At 45.0% G+C, this 13,601-nt stretch overlaps 1 protein-coding gene across 3 annotated transcripts in view; it reads right to left on the reverse strand.

The window, feature by feature from the left end:
* Nucleotides 1-13,601, reverse strand: part of BBS4 (Bardet-Biedl syndrome 4) — a 146,808-nt gene that overhangs the window by 97,735 nt on the left and 35,472 nt on the right. The gene's annotated exons all lie outside the window — the stretch shown is intronic.

Consider the following 13,601-nt stretch of genomic DNA (forward strand, 5'->3'; position numbering starts at 1 on the left):
TCCCTGGGATAAATCCTACTTGGTCATGGTGTATGACCTTTCTGGATCCGATTAGCTAAGATTTTGTTGAGGATTTTGGCATCTATGTTTATGAGGGATATTGGCCTGTAATTCTCTTTCATTCTGTTGCCTTTATCTGGTTTTGATATGAGGGTGATGCTGGCTTCATAGAATGAGCTTGGAAGTGTTCCTTCCTCTTGAATTTTTTGGAATAGTCTGAGAAGGATAGGTTTTTAGTTCTTGCTTGAATGTTTGGTAAAACTCCCCTGTGAAGCCGTCTGGTCCTGGGCTTTTGTTTGCTGGAAGCTTTTTGATGACTGCTTCAGTTCCTTCCATAGTTATTGGCCTATTGAGATTTGTAGGTTCTTCCTGATAGTTTTGGAAGGTAGTATTTTTCTAGGAATTTGTCCATTTCCTCCAGGTTGTCTACTTTGTTGGAATAGAGTTGCTCATAGTATTTTTTAATAATCATTTGTATTTCTGTGGGGTCTGTTGTTATTTCACCTCTATCATTTCTGATTTTGTTTATTTGGGTCCTCTCTCTTTGCTTCCTGGTAAGCCTGGCTAGAGGTTCATCAATCTTGTTTATCCTTTCAAAGAACCAGCTCTTGGTTTCATTGATCTTATGTATTGTTTTTTTGGTCTCTCTGTCATTTATTTCTGCTCTGATCTTTATTATCTCCTTCCTTTTGCTCACTCTGGGCTTTTCTTGTTGTTCTCTTTCTAATTCTTTGAGTTGTAGAGTTAGATGATTTACTACCATTTTTTCTTGCTTTTTGAGGTAGACCTGTAGAGCTATAAACTTCCCTCTCAGGACTGCTTTCATGTGTCCCATAGGTTTTGGATTGTTGTGTTTTCATTGTCATTAGATTGCAGGGTGTTTTTAATTTCTTCTTTGATCTCATTGGTAACCCAATCAATATTTAATAACATGCTATTCAGCTTCTAAGTGTTTGAGTGTATTGGATTGTTTTTATTGTAGTTTATTTCTGATATTATGCCATTGTGATCTGAGAAGATGCTTGATATGATTTTAATCTTCTTAAATTTGGGGAGACTTTATTTGTGACCCAACGTGTGGTCTAATTTTGAAAATGTTCCATGTGCACTTGAGAAGAACGTATATTCTACGGCTTTGGGGTGAAATGTTCTGAAGAAGTCAATTAAATCCATCTGATCTAGTGAGTCATTTAGGATTGCTGTTTCTTTGCTGATTGTTTGTCTAGAGGATTTATCCAGTGATGTCAGTGGTGTATTAAAGTCCCCTACTATGATTGTATTGTTGTCGATCTCTACCTTGATATCTTCCAGGAGTTTTTTTTATGTATTAGGCTGCTCCTACATTGGGTACATATATGTTTATCAGGGTTATATCCTCTTGTTGTATTGATCTCTTTAGTACTATGAAGTGGCCTTCCTTATCTCTTCTTATGGCCTTCACTTTGAGGTCTATTTTGTCTAATATAAGTATTGCTACCCCAGCTTTTTTTCCTTTCCATTTGCCTGAAAGATATTTTTCCATCCCTTCACTTTCAGTCTGTGTGAGTCCCTTCTTCTGAGGTGGGTCTCTTGTAGACAGCAAACGTATGGGTCATGTTTTTTTGTCCAATCACCCACTCGATGTCTTTTGATTGGAGCATTTAGTCCTTTTATGCTTAAACTTATTATTGAAAAGTACTTCTTTGTAGCCATTTTTATTTTTTGTCCCTTGTTCTTTCTTAGCTTTTTATTTCTTCTTTTACACCAGTCCCTTTAGCATTTCTTGCATTGCTGATTTGGTAGTGATAACCTCCCTTAGCCTTTCTTTGTCTGTGAAGTGTCTCATTTCCCCTTAAATTTTGAATGATAGCCTTGCTGGATAGAGTATTCTTGGATTCAGTCCCTTGCTTTGCATCACTTTGTAAATTTCCTTCCATTCTTTTCTGGCCTGATGTGTTTCTGTTGAGAAATCATTTGATAATCTAACGGGAGATCCCTTGAATGTAACTTTCTGTCCCTCTCTTGCAGTCTTTAAGATTCTCTCTTTTTCCTGAACATTTGCCATGGTAATTATGATGTGTCTTGGTGTGGGTCTTTTCGGGTTCATCTTGTTTGGGACTCTCTATGCTTGTGTGACTTTTTTCTTTCCCACATCAGGGAAGTTTTCAGACACTATTTCTTCAAATAGGTTTTCTAAGCCTTGTTCCTCTTCCTGTTGTTCTGGCACCCCTATTATTCATATGTTGCTTCATTTCATGTTGACCCATAGCTCCCTTAGACTCTCCTCCTGTCTTTTCATTTTTTTCTCCAATTGCAGTTCAGTTTGGGTGTGTTTTGCTTCCCTGTCTTCACAGATGACATGATATTGTACATAAAAAACCCTAAAGACTCATTCAAAAAAACTGTTAGACTTAATAAATAAATTCAGCAATGTAGCAGGATACACAATCAATGCCAAGAAATCTATGGCATTTCTATACACCAAAAGTGAACTTACAGAAACAGAGACTAAAAAAGCAATCCCATTTACCATCACACCAAAAACAATTAAGATACCTAGGAATAAACCTAACTAAAGAGGTAAAAGACCTCTACTCATAAAACTACAGGACGTTGAAAAAAGAGATAGAGGAAGACATAAACAGATGGAAGAACATACCATGTTCATGGATTCATAGAAGCAACTTCATTAAAATGTCCATACTACCCAAGCAATCTATACATTTAACGCACTTCCCATTAAAATACCAAGAGCATATTTCACAGACCTAGAATGAACTCTCCAAAAATTCATCTGGAATAAAAAAAGAACCCGAATAGCTGCAGTGATCCTGAGAAAGAAGAACAAAGTAGGTGGGATCTCAATACCTGATTTAAGATGTATTAGAAAGCCATGATTCTCAAAACTGCCTGGTACTGGCACAAAAACAGACATATAGATCAATGGAATAGAATAGAGAATCCAGAAATCGACCCGAACCAATATGCTCAATTAATATTTGACAAAGGAGGCAAGAGCATACAATGGAGACAAGACAGTCTCTTCAATAAATGGTGTTGGGAAAATTGGACAGATACATGCAAAAAAATGAAACTAGACCACCAACTTACACCATAAACAAAAATAAACTCAAAATGGATAAAGGACTTAAATGTAAGATGGGAAACCATAAAAATACTAGAGGAATCCAAAGGCAACAAAATTTCATACATATGCTGAAGCAATTTCTTCACCGATACAGCTCCTAGGGCAATGGAAACTAAGGGGAAAATAAACAAATGGGACTACATCAAAATAAAAAACTTCGGCACAGCAAAAGAAACCATCAACAAAACAACGAGAAAGCGCACTGCATGGGAGAACATAATCGCCAATGTTATCACCGATAAGGGTTTAATCTCCAACATTTATAGGGAACTCATACAACTTAACAAAAGGAAGGTAAACAATCCAATCAAAAAACGGGCAAAGTACCTAAATAGACACCTTTCAAAAGAGGACATTCAGAAAGCCAAGAGACATATGAAAACATGCTCAAAGTCACTAATCATCCGAGAGATGAAAATCAAAACAGCAATGAGGTATCATCTCACACCTGTCAGAATGGCTATCATCAACAAATCAACAAACGACAAGTGCTGGAGAGGATGTGGAGAAAAGGGAACACTAGTGTTCTGCTGGGGAGAATGCAGACTGGTGCAGCCACTATGGAAGACAGTATAGAGTTTCCTTAAAAAACTAAAAATGGAACTCCCATTTGACCCTGTGATCCCACTTCTAGGAATATATCCCAAGAAACCAGAAACACCAATCAGAAAGGATATATGCACTCCTATGTTCATAGCAGCACAATTCACCATAGCTAAGATCTGGAAACAGCCTAAGTGCCCATCAGCTGATGATTAGAAAACTGTGGTACATCTACACGATGGAATACTATGCTGCTATAAAAAAGAAGGAATTCTTACCATTTTCCACAGCATGGATGGAACTGGAGAGCACTATGCTAAGTGAAATAAACCAGTCACTGAAGGAAAAATACCACATGATCTCACTCATTTATGGATAATAAAGACCATTATAAACTGATGAACAAAAATAGATACAGAGGCAGAGCTGCCTCGAACAGACTGTCAAACTACAGCAGGAAGGCTGGGGAGGGTTGGGGGGGGTGAGAGATCAACCAAAGGACTGTATGCATTCATATAAGCATAACCAATGGACATAAGACACTGGGGGTAGGGGGAATGTCGGGGGGGGGAAGGAGACATGTAATACTCTTTGTAATACTTTAAGCAATAAAACAAAATTTTAAAAAAATAGGATGATAAATTTTACAGTATGCATATTTTAAAATAAAATTTAAAAAATATTTTAAAAAATTTGCTGAGCTGCACGATTATGATTTATGCACTTTTCAGTATGTTTTATGTTTTCCATATGTAAAAAAAGTGTCAAGAGTCTAATTTAACACTTTCTCAACAAAAAAATTAATTTCTGCAATACCAATGTGGAAGAGGAGGCACACACAACTCAGTCAGAGGGTAGGGGTTAAAATTTCCTAGACAAGACACAAAAGGCATTAATAATCAAAATTAAAACTTAATGCATCAAAAATGCATTAAGAAAGGTAAAACAGCCTGGGGGGAGATTCCTAATACATACAAGGGACAAAGGACTTGCATCCAAAATATATAATGAATTCTTACATATAAATAATAAGTAAATAATAAAATTTTAAAATAGGCAAAAGACTTGAACATTTCTTTCACAAAAGAAATGACCAATAAATATATGAAATGTGTTCAACATCAGTAATTATCAGGATAATTGCAAATTAGTCACAATAAAATACTATAACATACTCACCAGCATGTCTAATATGAAAAAGATTGATAATACCAAATGTTGGCAAGAATTCATAGTAACCAGAACACTCACAATTGCTGATGAGAGAGTAAAATTATACAACCACTTTGGAAAACAGTTGGGCAGTCTCTTATAAATTCAAACATACATTTTACATATGACCCAGCAATTCCACTCCCTAGGTATTTACCAAGAGAAATGAAAATACATTTCCCCCACCAATACACACAGATGTATAAATGAATGTTCATCTTAGTCAAAAACTGGAAACAACACAAATGTTCACCAACAGGAAAATGGATAAACTGTGTTATATTTATACAATGGAACACTGAACTGCACTTAAAAAAAGAATTACTGATACATATAGCAACATGGGTGAATATCAAAGACACTAGGGGCCCAGTGCATGAATTCGTGCACCTTGAAAGGAACTGTGGGCCATGAAGGTGTGGTGGGCACAGGGGTGGGTCTTGGCCCATCCTCCACGCCCCTGCCCGGCCCCTCCTACCATGGCCCCTGGTCCCCTCTCTGCCGGCAGCTTTGCTCTGCCGCCGCCACCGCTCCCACATGCTGATGGCACGGGCCAATTGGGGCCAGCGCCAGGAGCGGGTGCAAGCGGCGGCTGCTGCCCTGATGGCCCCTCAGGAGCAGGGTGAGGTAGAGAAGCCCTGAGGGGCTATTGGAGCCAGCAGCTTCTGCTTGCACCCACTGAAGGAGCTGAGCAATTGGGGCTGGTGCCAGACACCAGCAGCGGGGGGTAGCAGGGCCAGCTCCAGCAGCAGGTGTGAGCGCCAGGCGGGACCTTGGCACATGGGAGCAAAGAATTTTCAGTAACCACTAGAGGCTTGCCCCAATGATAGCAACTGGCACCCGCCTTGGTCTGGCACCCCCGCTCACCTGCTCCACTGTCCCGCCGGAGCCAACACCCGCCATGTTCCACACTTTGCCGCCTGCTGCTGACGCCTGCCATGTTTCACGCGTGCTCCCTTGTGGTCAGCACACATCATAGCAACTGGTTGTTCGGTTGTTCCACTGTTCAGTCTATTTGCATATTAGGGTTTTATATATATAGACTAGGGGCCCGGTGCACAAAATTTGTGCACTGGGGGGTCCTCAGGCCAGCCTGCCCCCTCTCACATACTGGGAGCCCTCAGGGGATGTCCTATTGACAGCTTAGGCCCACTCCCTGCTCCCCTTGGGAAGCAGGCCTAAGCCGCAGTCTGGCCTCCCTTTGTGGGAAGCGACCAGGCTGATCAGGGGAAACCACCAGCCCCATCACCCCACTGCTGCAGCCACTGCCAGTCACCGCAGCCACCAAGGTGTTTTCATCAACACGGACTCCAGTCCCTTCACCATGAAAAAATGACAACTTTCTTTAGGCATTTTCAAGATGTGTCTTTCATAGGATATGACATTTCTTTATTATTTTTTTTATCCTCAGCTGAGGATATATTTCCATTGATTTTTAGAGAATGTGGAAGAGAAAGGGAAAGACAGAGAGAAACATCAAAGTGAGAGGAACACTTTGATTGGTTGCCTCCTGCATGAGCCCTGACCTAGGTCCCGGCCAGGGAGGAGCCTGCAACCTAGGTACATGCCCTTCGTCAGAATTGAACCCGGACCCTGTGGTCGGCAAGCCAAGGCATTATCCACCAAGCAAAACCAGCTAGGGCAGGATATGACATTTCTTAGCCCTCCAGGAGCGGACCTTCGTTTTTTTCTCCAGGAGTGTGGTGAAAACCCTAGATCACCTCTTTGGATTTCTTGGATTCTTATTACCCAAATTACTAAGAATATTACCAGTGGCATACAAGGAGCTTAGCCAATGAGTGGTCAGAAAAGGTGTTTCCTCTGTAGTTCATTCCCCTCACTGGCTCCGCCCCTGCCCAGACCTGTAGCCTCTGGCCAAGGGTGCAGGACTGGGCAGGGGACCCCCAGACCCTTGCGATCGCTAGCTCCGCCCCTGCCCAGGCCCCTGCCAACGCCTGCCCTGCCCAGGCCTGCAGCTTCTGGCCGAGGCTGCAGGCCTGGGCAGGGGACCCTCAGGCCCCTCTGATCACCGGCTCCACCCCTGCCCCACTGCAGCCTCTGGCCAAGGCTGCAGGCTTGGGCAGGGGACCCCCAGGCCCCTGTGATCGCTGGCTCCGCCCCTGCACCCACCGATCGTCTGCTCCTCCCATCTTCCCCCCCCACCTCCCCGCCACCGGCCTGGCCAGAAGGCCTGTACACTTCAGTGGCTGAGGGGACTGGGCACCACCATCTTGTGGCTATGGGCGCAGCTATCTTGTGATGGAGTGACAGAGTGATGACTAATTTGCATATTACTCTTTTATTAGATACGACTAGAGGCCCGGTGCAAGAAATTCGTGCATGGGGGGAGGGTCCCCTCAGCCCAGCCTGCACCCTCTCCAATCCGGGACCCCTCGGAGGATATCTGACTGCCGGTTTAGGCCCAATCCCGGGGATCAGGCCTAAACCGGCAGTTGGACATCCCTTTCACAATCCTGGACCACTGGCTCCTAATCGCTCACCTGCCTGCCTGCCTGGTCGCCCCCAACTGCCCCCTCCCTGGCAGCCTGGTCACACCTAATTACCTCCCCACCCCCGCCACTGGCCTGGTTGCCCTCAACTGCCCCCCTCTGCTGGCCTGGTCACCCCTAACTGCCACCCTGGCCAACCTGGTCAGCCCCAACTGCCCCTTCCCTGCCGGGCTAATCACCCCTCACTGCCCCCCTGCCAGCCTAATTCCCCCCAATCTGCCCCTCCTGACAGCCTGGTCACCCTCAACTGCACCCCTCCGCTCGTCTGGTTTCCCCTAACTGCCCCCACTGCCAGCCTGGTCGCCTCTTACTGCCCCCCCCCCCCGCCAGCCTTGTCACACCCACATGCCCCCCTCTGCCAGTCTGGTCGCCATTAACTGCTCCCTGTGCCGGCCTGGTCATCCCCAACTCTGCCCCTGCTAGCCTGGTTGCCCCTCACACCCCCCACCAGCCTGGTCGCCCCACACAGCCTGCTGTTCAGTTGTTTGATTGTCCCTCACTAACCCTCCTGCCGGCCTGATCGTAGGCAGCCATTTGTGAGGGCATGAGGGTTGATTTGTATATCCTTTATTATATAGGATTGTAAACCTAATGCAAATAAGCTTGATAAGTTAAAAGAAATGGACAAATTTATTTGAAAGGAAAATATTACCAAGGTTCTCTCTAAAGAAATATATAATCTGAATAGTTCCACATCTATTAAAAAAATTGAGTTTATATTTAAAAACCAACAAAAAAAACCCAGGCCCAGATTACTTCACTGTCACATTCTAGCAAACATTTAAGAACAAAATAATATCCATTCTATACAAAATCTTCCAAAAACTAGGACAGGAAATAGTTCCTAATTTGTTTGAGGCCAGCATAACCCTGATACGCAAAGTAGACAAAAGTAACACAAAAAATAAAAACTATAAACCAACAACTTTCATGAACACAAATGCAAAATCCTTAACAAAATATAGCAAATGGAATCCAGCCATATATAAAAAGATTAATATATTGTGACCGTGTGAGATTTATCCCAGGAATGCAAGGTTGATACAACATTCCAAAATTCAATGTAATCCACCATATTGATAGATAAAATTATGGGTTATGGAAGCCAGAAATTAAGGGAAGATTAAGAGCATGTTGTTATATCCTCGATATTTTAGGGGTTTGTGTCACCACCATGCACAACTCCAAAGCATCATTTTTATTGCAGTCATTGTATTCTACATGAATGATACCCCTGCCACAGTGCAATACAGTAATATTGCAAATGTATTAAATGGTTGCCCAAAAGGCAGTGCAACCTTGAGCTGGGCTAACATAAATAAAAGGTGTAGATGAAGAGATTTTATCTTTCAGACATTCCATATGGCCCTGTTCACACCACACCATAAATACTCTATTTAGTCCTGAATTCTATACTTCCTAGGGTACCAACACATTTCACCAGAAAACCAATGCAATAATAGTGAAGTGTTCTAAACATCTCACGTGAAGAGTTTTAAAAAAACTGTAAATGTTTAACCTTCAAAAGAAAGGATCTAGGAAGTACATACTGAACTTTAATTATTTGCTTATACTCTAGAGCAGGGGTCCTCAAACTACGGCCCAAGGGCCACATGCAAATACAAATATTGTATTTGTTCCCATTTTGTTTTTTTACTTCAAAATAAAATATGTGCAGTGTGCATAGGAATTTGTTCATAGTTTTTTTTTTAAACTATAGTCTGGTGCTCCAATGGTCTGAGGGACAGTGAACTGGCCCCCTGTTTAAAAAGTTTGAGGACCCCTGCTCTAGAGGCCCAGTGCACGGATTGGTCCAGGGCGTGTCTCGCCCATCTCGCCCAGTCCCAATCAGGGCCGGCTGGCTGGGGAGGGACCGCAGGAGGTTGACCAACCCGGGAGGGACTACGGGAGGGCTCCAGGATGTTTCTGGCCTGTCTCACCCAGTCCCGATTGGCCAGACCCCAGCAGCAAGCTAACCTACCAGTCAGAGTGTCTGCCCCCTGGTGGTCAGTGTGCGTCACAGTGACTGGTCGACCAGTCAAATGAACAAAAGGACACTTAGCATATTAGCTTTTATTATATAGGATACCCTGAAGACTGTCAATCCCCTGAGGGCAGAATTGATACCCTATTAATCTTTGTATTCCAAACACCTATCACTGATCCTGGAATCTGTTAAAAAGTACTCATAGTTATGAGGGGTTCAAGAACAGGAAATTCTAAACTGTAATAACAGAAATAAGAAAGCAGTTGCTCTGTAGTGAAGAAGGGAGAAAGAACTGATTAGAAGGGACAGGACAGCACTATTAAATTTTATAGCATGGCTTGTGTCCCTTTTCCTCATACCTATAAACTTTATATATTATTAACCGGGATTGGGCATGGGCCAATTCTCAATTGTATACTAATTACAGATCTTAGTCTGGGAATCAATGAAACCTCTGGGTTTGACTCTGGAGGAAGTGTGGAAAGAACAATGGAGAGATAATCACAATACCCACTACCCCCACTTAACTAGCCAAATTACCCTGGTGATTAAATGAAGTAACACATATCATAGGAAGATGATTTCTCATGCCCAGAGATAGTATAAAAATATTAGCAATTACGTTAAATACTAGAGGCCCAGCGCACAAAATTCGTGCGTGGGTACGGTCCCTAGGCCAGGCCTGCGATCAGGGCCATCTTCCCCAGCCCTGCCCCCCACCACCACCCACACCCAGTTCCCCTTTTGCCATCAGGTGACGGATGCCTGACGGCCGGGGGAAGGGACCAAGAGGTCGGCCGATCATGTCTGCTCACTGGCCCCACCCTTGCCGCAGGTCACCCTCTGTGTGTGGGGCGACTGGCAGGAAAGGGGCCTTGGCCTGACGTCGCCTGCGTCCCCTGCCACCCACCCCCGGTTCCCCATTCACCATCAGGCAATCAGAGCCTTCTGGCCAGGAAAGGGACCAAGAGGTGGTCAATGCGCCTAATAGTGACTCGTCCAGCGTTCGTTCTGGTCATTCCACCATTAGGGTCAATATGCATATTACCCTTTTATTATATAGGATTGGCAGAATTACATCTATATAACAAATAATCTGCCGAAACCGGTTTGGCTCAGTGGATAGAGCGTCGGCCTGTGGACTGAAAGGTCCCTGGTTCGATTCCGGTCAAGGGCATGTACCTGGGTTGCGGGCATATCCCCAGTAGGAGATGTGCAGGAGGCAGCTGATCGATGTTTCTCTCTCATCGATGTTTCTAACTCTCTATCTCTCTCCCTTCCTCTCTGTAAAAAATCAATAAAATATATTTTAAAAAAAATAATCTAAATTACAGAAGTACTGCTCTTTCAGTGAAAGATATAATCCTGGAAAACTCTTTGAAAATAAATTCCTGAAAAGCAATCAGATTTTCCAAAAATTTAAATTATAATTTCAAAGAGTAACAGAAATGCCCCAAGTAAACTAAACAATTTAATGATAAATTAACTTTCAAACGCTTAGCAGACTATAGGAAAACACATGTTGCAAAGGAAGTACAGCCTGGTGAAATAAAAAGTTGAGGCATAGGAAAATATCCAATATACGTAGTAACCTACAACCGGATGCAAACCCTCCTAAGGCTATAGGTTAACAAATGAAGGTACCCTGTTCCTCTAAATAAAATATATATTATATTCCTATCAGATTATAAAATGCACTTCATTACAGTATAGGTCAGCGGTTCTCAACCTGTGGGTCAAGACCCCTTTGGGGGTGGAACGACCCTTTCACAGGGGTCTCCTAAGACCATTGGAAAACACATATATAATTACATATTGTTTTTGTGATTAATCACTATGTTTTAATTATGTTCAATTTCTAACAATGAAAATACATCCTGCATATCAGATATTTACATTACAATTCATAACAGTAGCAAAATTACAATTATGAAGTAGCAATGAAAATAATTTTATGGTTGGAGGTCACCACAACATAAGGAACTGTATTAAAGGGTCACGGCATTAGGAAGGTTAAGAACCACTGGTATAGGACCTTACCAAGTTAGGCTTCCCAGACTCAATTTTTGTAAAACTGCACATTTACTTAACATATATATATGAGATTATTGAGGCCTGATACGTATTTATGGGAATTTTAGAGTGGTTTTTTCACAAGTGGGAAATTAGTACACATCCTATCTAATAAAAGAGAAACATGGTAATTAGCGTATGACCGCTACCCTTCCCATTGGTTAATCAGGGCAATATGCAAATTAACTTCCAGCCAAGATGACGGCCCGCAGCCAGGCAGCTTGAAACTAACATGAGGCTTGCTTGCTTCAGTGACGGAGGACTCCAACGTTCCCCACCTGCCGCTGCAGGCCTCTGAGCTGCAACTCTAAGCAACTATGTAACAAATATAGAAGCTAAACAAAACCCCAGAAACCTGCTTTAGTCCGCCGGGCTTCAGCCAGCAGGATTGCAACATTGTAAGCAAAGGCCAGAAACCTACTTGAAGCAGTGGAGGCGTAAGAGCTGGAGCCAAGCCTCAGAGCTAAAGCTGGCCCAGAATAAAAAAAAGAAAAAAGAAAAAAAGGAGCGGTTGGGAGCTTCAGTCACCCCCAGCCTGAAAACAGCCCTCAGCCCCTCACCCAGACTGGCCAGGCACCCCAGTGGGAACCCCCACCCTGAAGGATGTGTGACCAGCTGCAAACAGCCATCATCCCCTCACCCAGTCTGGCCAGGTACCCCAGTGGGGACCCCCACCCTGAAGGATGTGTGACCAGCTGCAAACAGCCATCATCCCCTCACCCAGGCTGGCCAGGCACCCCAGTGGGGACCCCCACCCTGATCCAGGACACCCTTCAGGGCAAACCAGCCGGCACCCACCCGGGCACCAGGCCTCTACCCTATATAGTAAAAGGGTAATATGCCTCCTAACACCGGGATCAGCGGAGCTGCGAGGCCTCCCAGCACCGGGATCAGCATGACAGGGGGCAGCACCCAAACCCCCTGATCGCCCTGTGGCTCTGTGTGTGACAGGGGGCGGGGCCACAACCTCCCTATCCACCCTGCTCTGTTCGTGACAGGGGAAGGCGCCCCAACCCCCTGATCAGCCCTGCTCTGTGCCTGATGGGGGGAGCTCCCCAACTCCCTGATCGCCCTGCGGCTCTGTGTGTGACAGGGTGCGGCACCCCAACCCCCTGATCGGCCCTGCTCTGTGTGTGACAGGGTGCAGCGCCCCAACCCCCCCACACACACACACGGGCCCTGCTCTGTGTGTGACGGGGTAGAGCCATAACCCCCCCATCAGCCCTGCCCTGAGTGTGACAGTGGCGGTGCCCCAACCCCCTGATCGGCCCTGCTCTGTGCATAACAGGGGGCAGCGCCCCAACCCCCTGATTGGCCCTGCTCTGTGCGTGACAGGGTACAGAGCCCCAACCCCCCAGATGGGCCCTGCTCTGTGAGTGACAGGGGGCAGTGCCCCAACCCCCTGATTGGCCCTGCTCTGTGCGTGACAGGGGGTGGCGCCGCAACCTCCCCATCGACCCTGCTTTGAGTGTGACAGCGGGCGGTGCCCCAACCCCCCCCAATCGCCCTACCCTGAGCGTGACTGAGGGTGGCATCGCAACCTCCCAATCCGCCCTGCTCTGTGCATGACAGGGGAAGGCACCCCAACTCCCCAATCGGCCCTGCTCTGAGCCCGACCAGGGGCTGCACCGATTGGGCCTGCCCTTTGCCACCCAGGAGCAGGCCTAAGCCAGCAGGTCGTTATCTCCCAAGGGGTCCCAGACTGCGAGAGGGCACAGGCCGGGCTGAGGGACCCCCCTTCCCCCCCCAGAGTGCACAAATTTTTGTGCACCGGGCCTCTAGTTATATAATAAAACTCATTTAAACAAAGTTACAGGTAAAATCAACCTTCCAATACCTAACAATTCCATAAAATAAAAACTAGCTATTCCAAAACCGGTTTGGCTCAGTGGATGGAGCGTCGGCCTGCGGACTGAAGGGTCCCAGGTTCGATTCTGGTCAAGGGCATGTACCTGGGTTGCGGGCACATCTCCAGTGGGGGATGTGCAGGAGGCAGCTGATCGATGTTTCTCTCTCATCGATGTTTCTGACTCTCTATCTCTCTCCCTTCCTCTCTGTAAAAAAATCAATAAAATATATTAAAAAAAAAACTAGCTATGGAAAAACCCAATTATAGTACTTTTTCAACAATCATATTTTAAGAAGCTCT

This window comes from Myotis daubentonii, chromosome 1 (genome assembly GCF_963259705.1).
Source record: "Myotis daubentonii chromosome 1, mMyoDau2.1, whole genome shotgun sequence".
Classification (NCBI taxonomy): Eukaryota; Metazoa; Chordata; class Mammalia; order Chiroptera; family Vespertilionidae; genus Myotis; species Myotis daubentonii.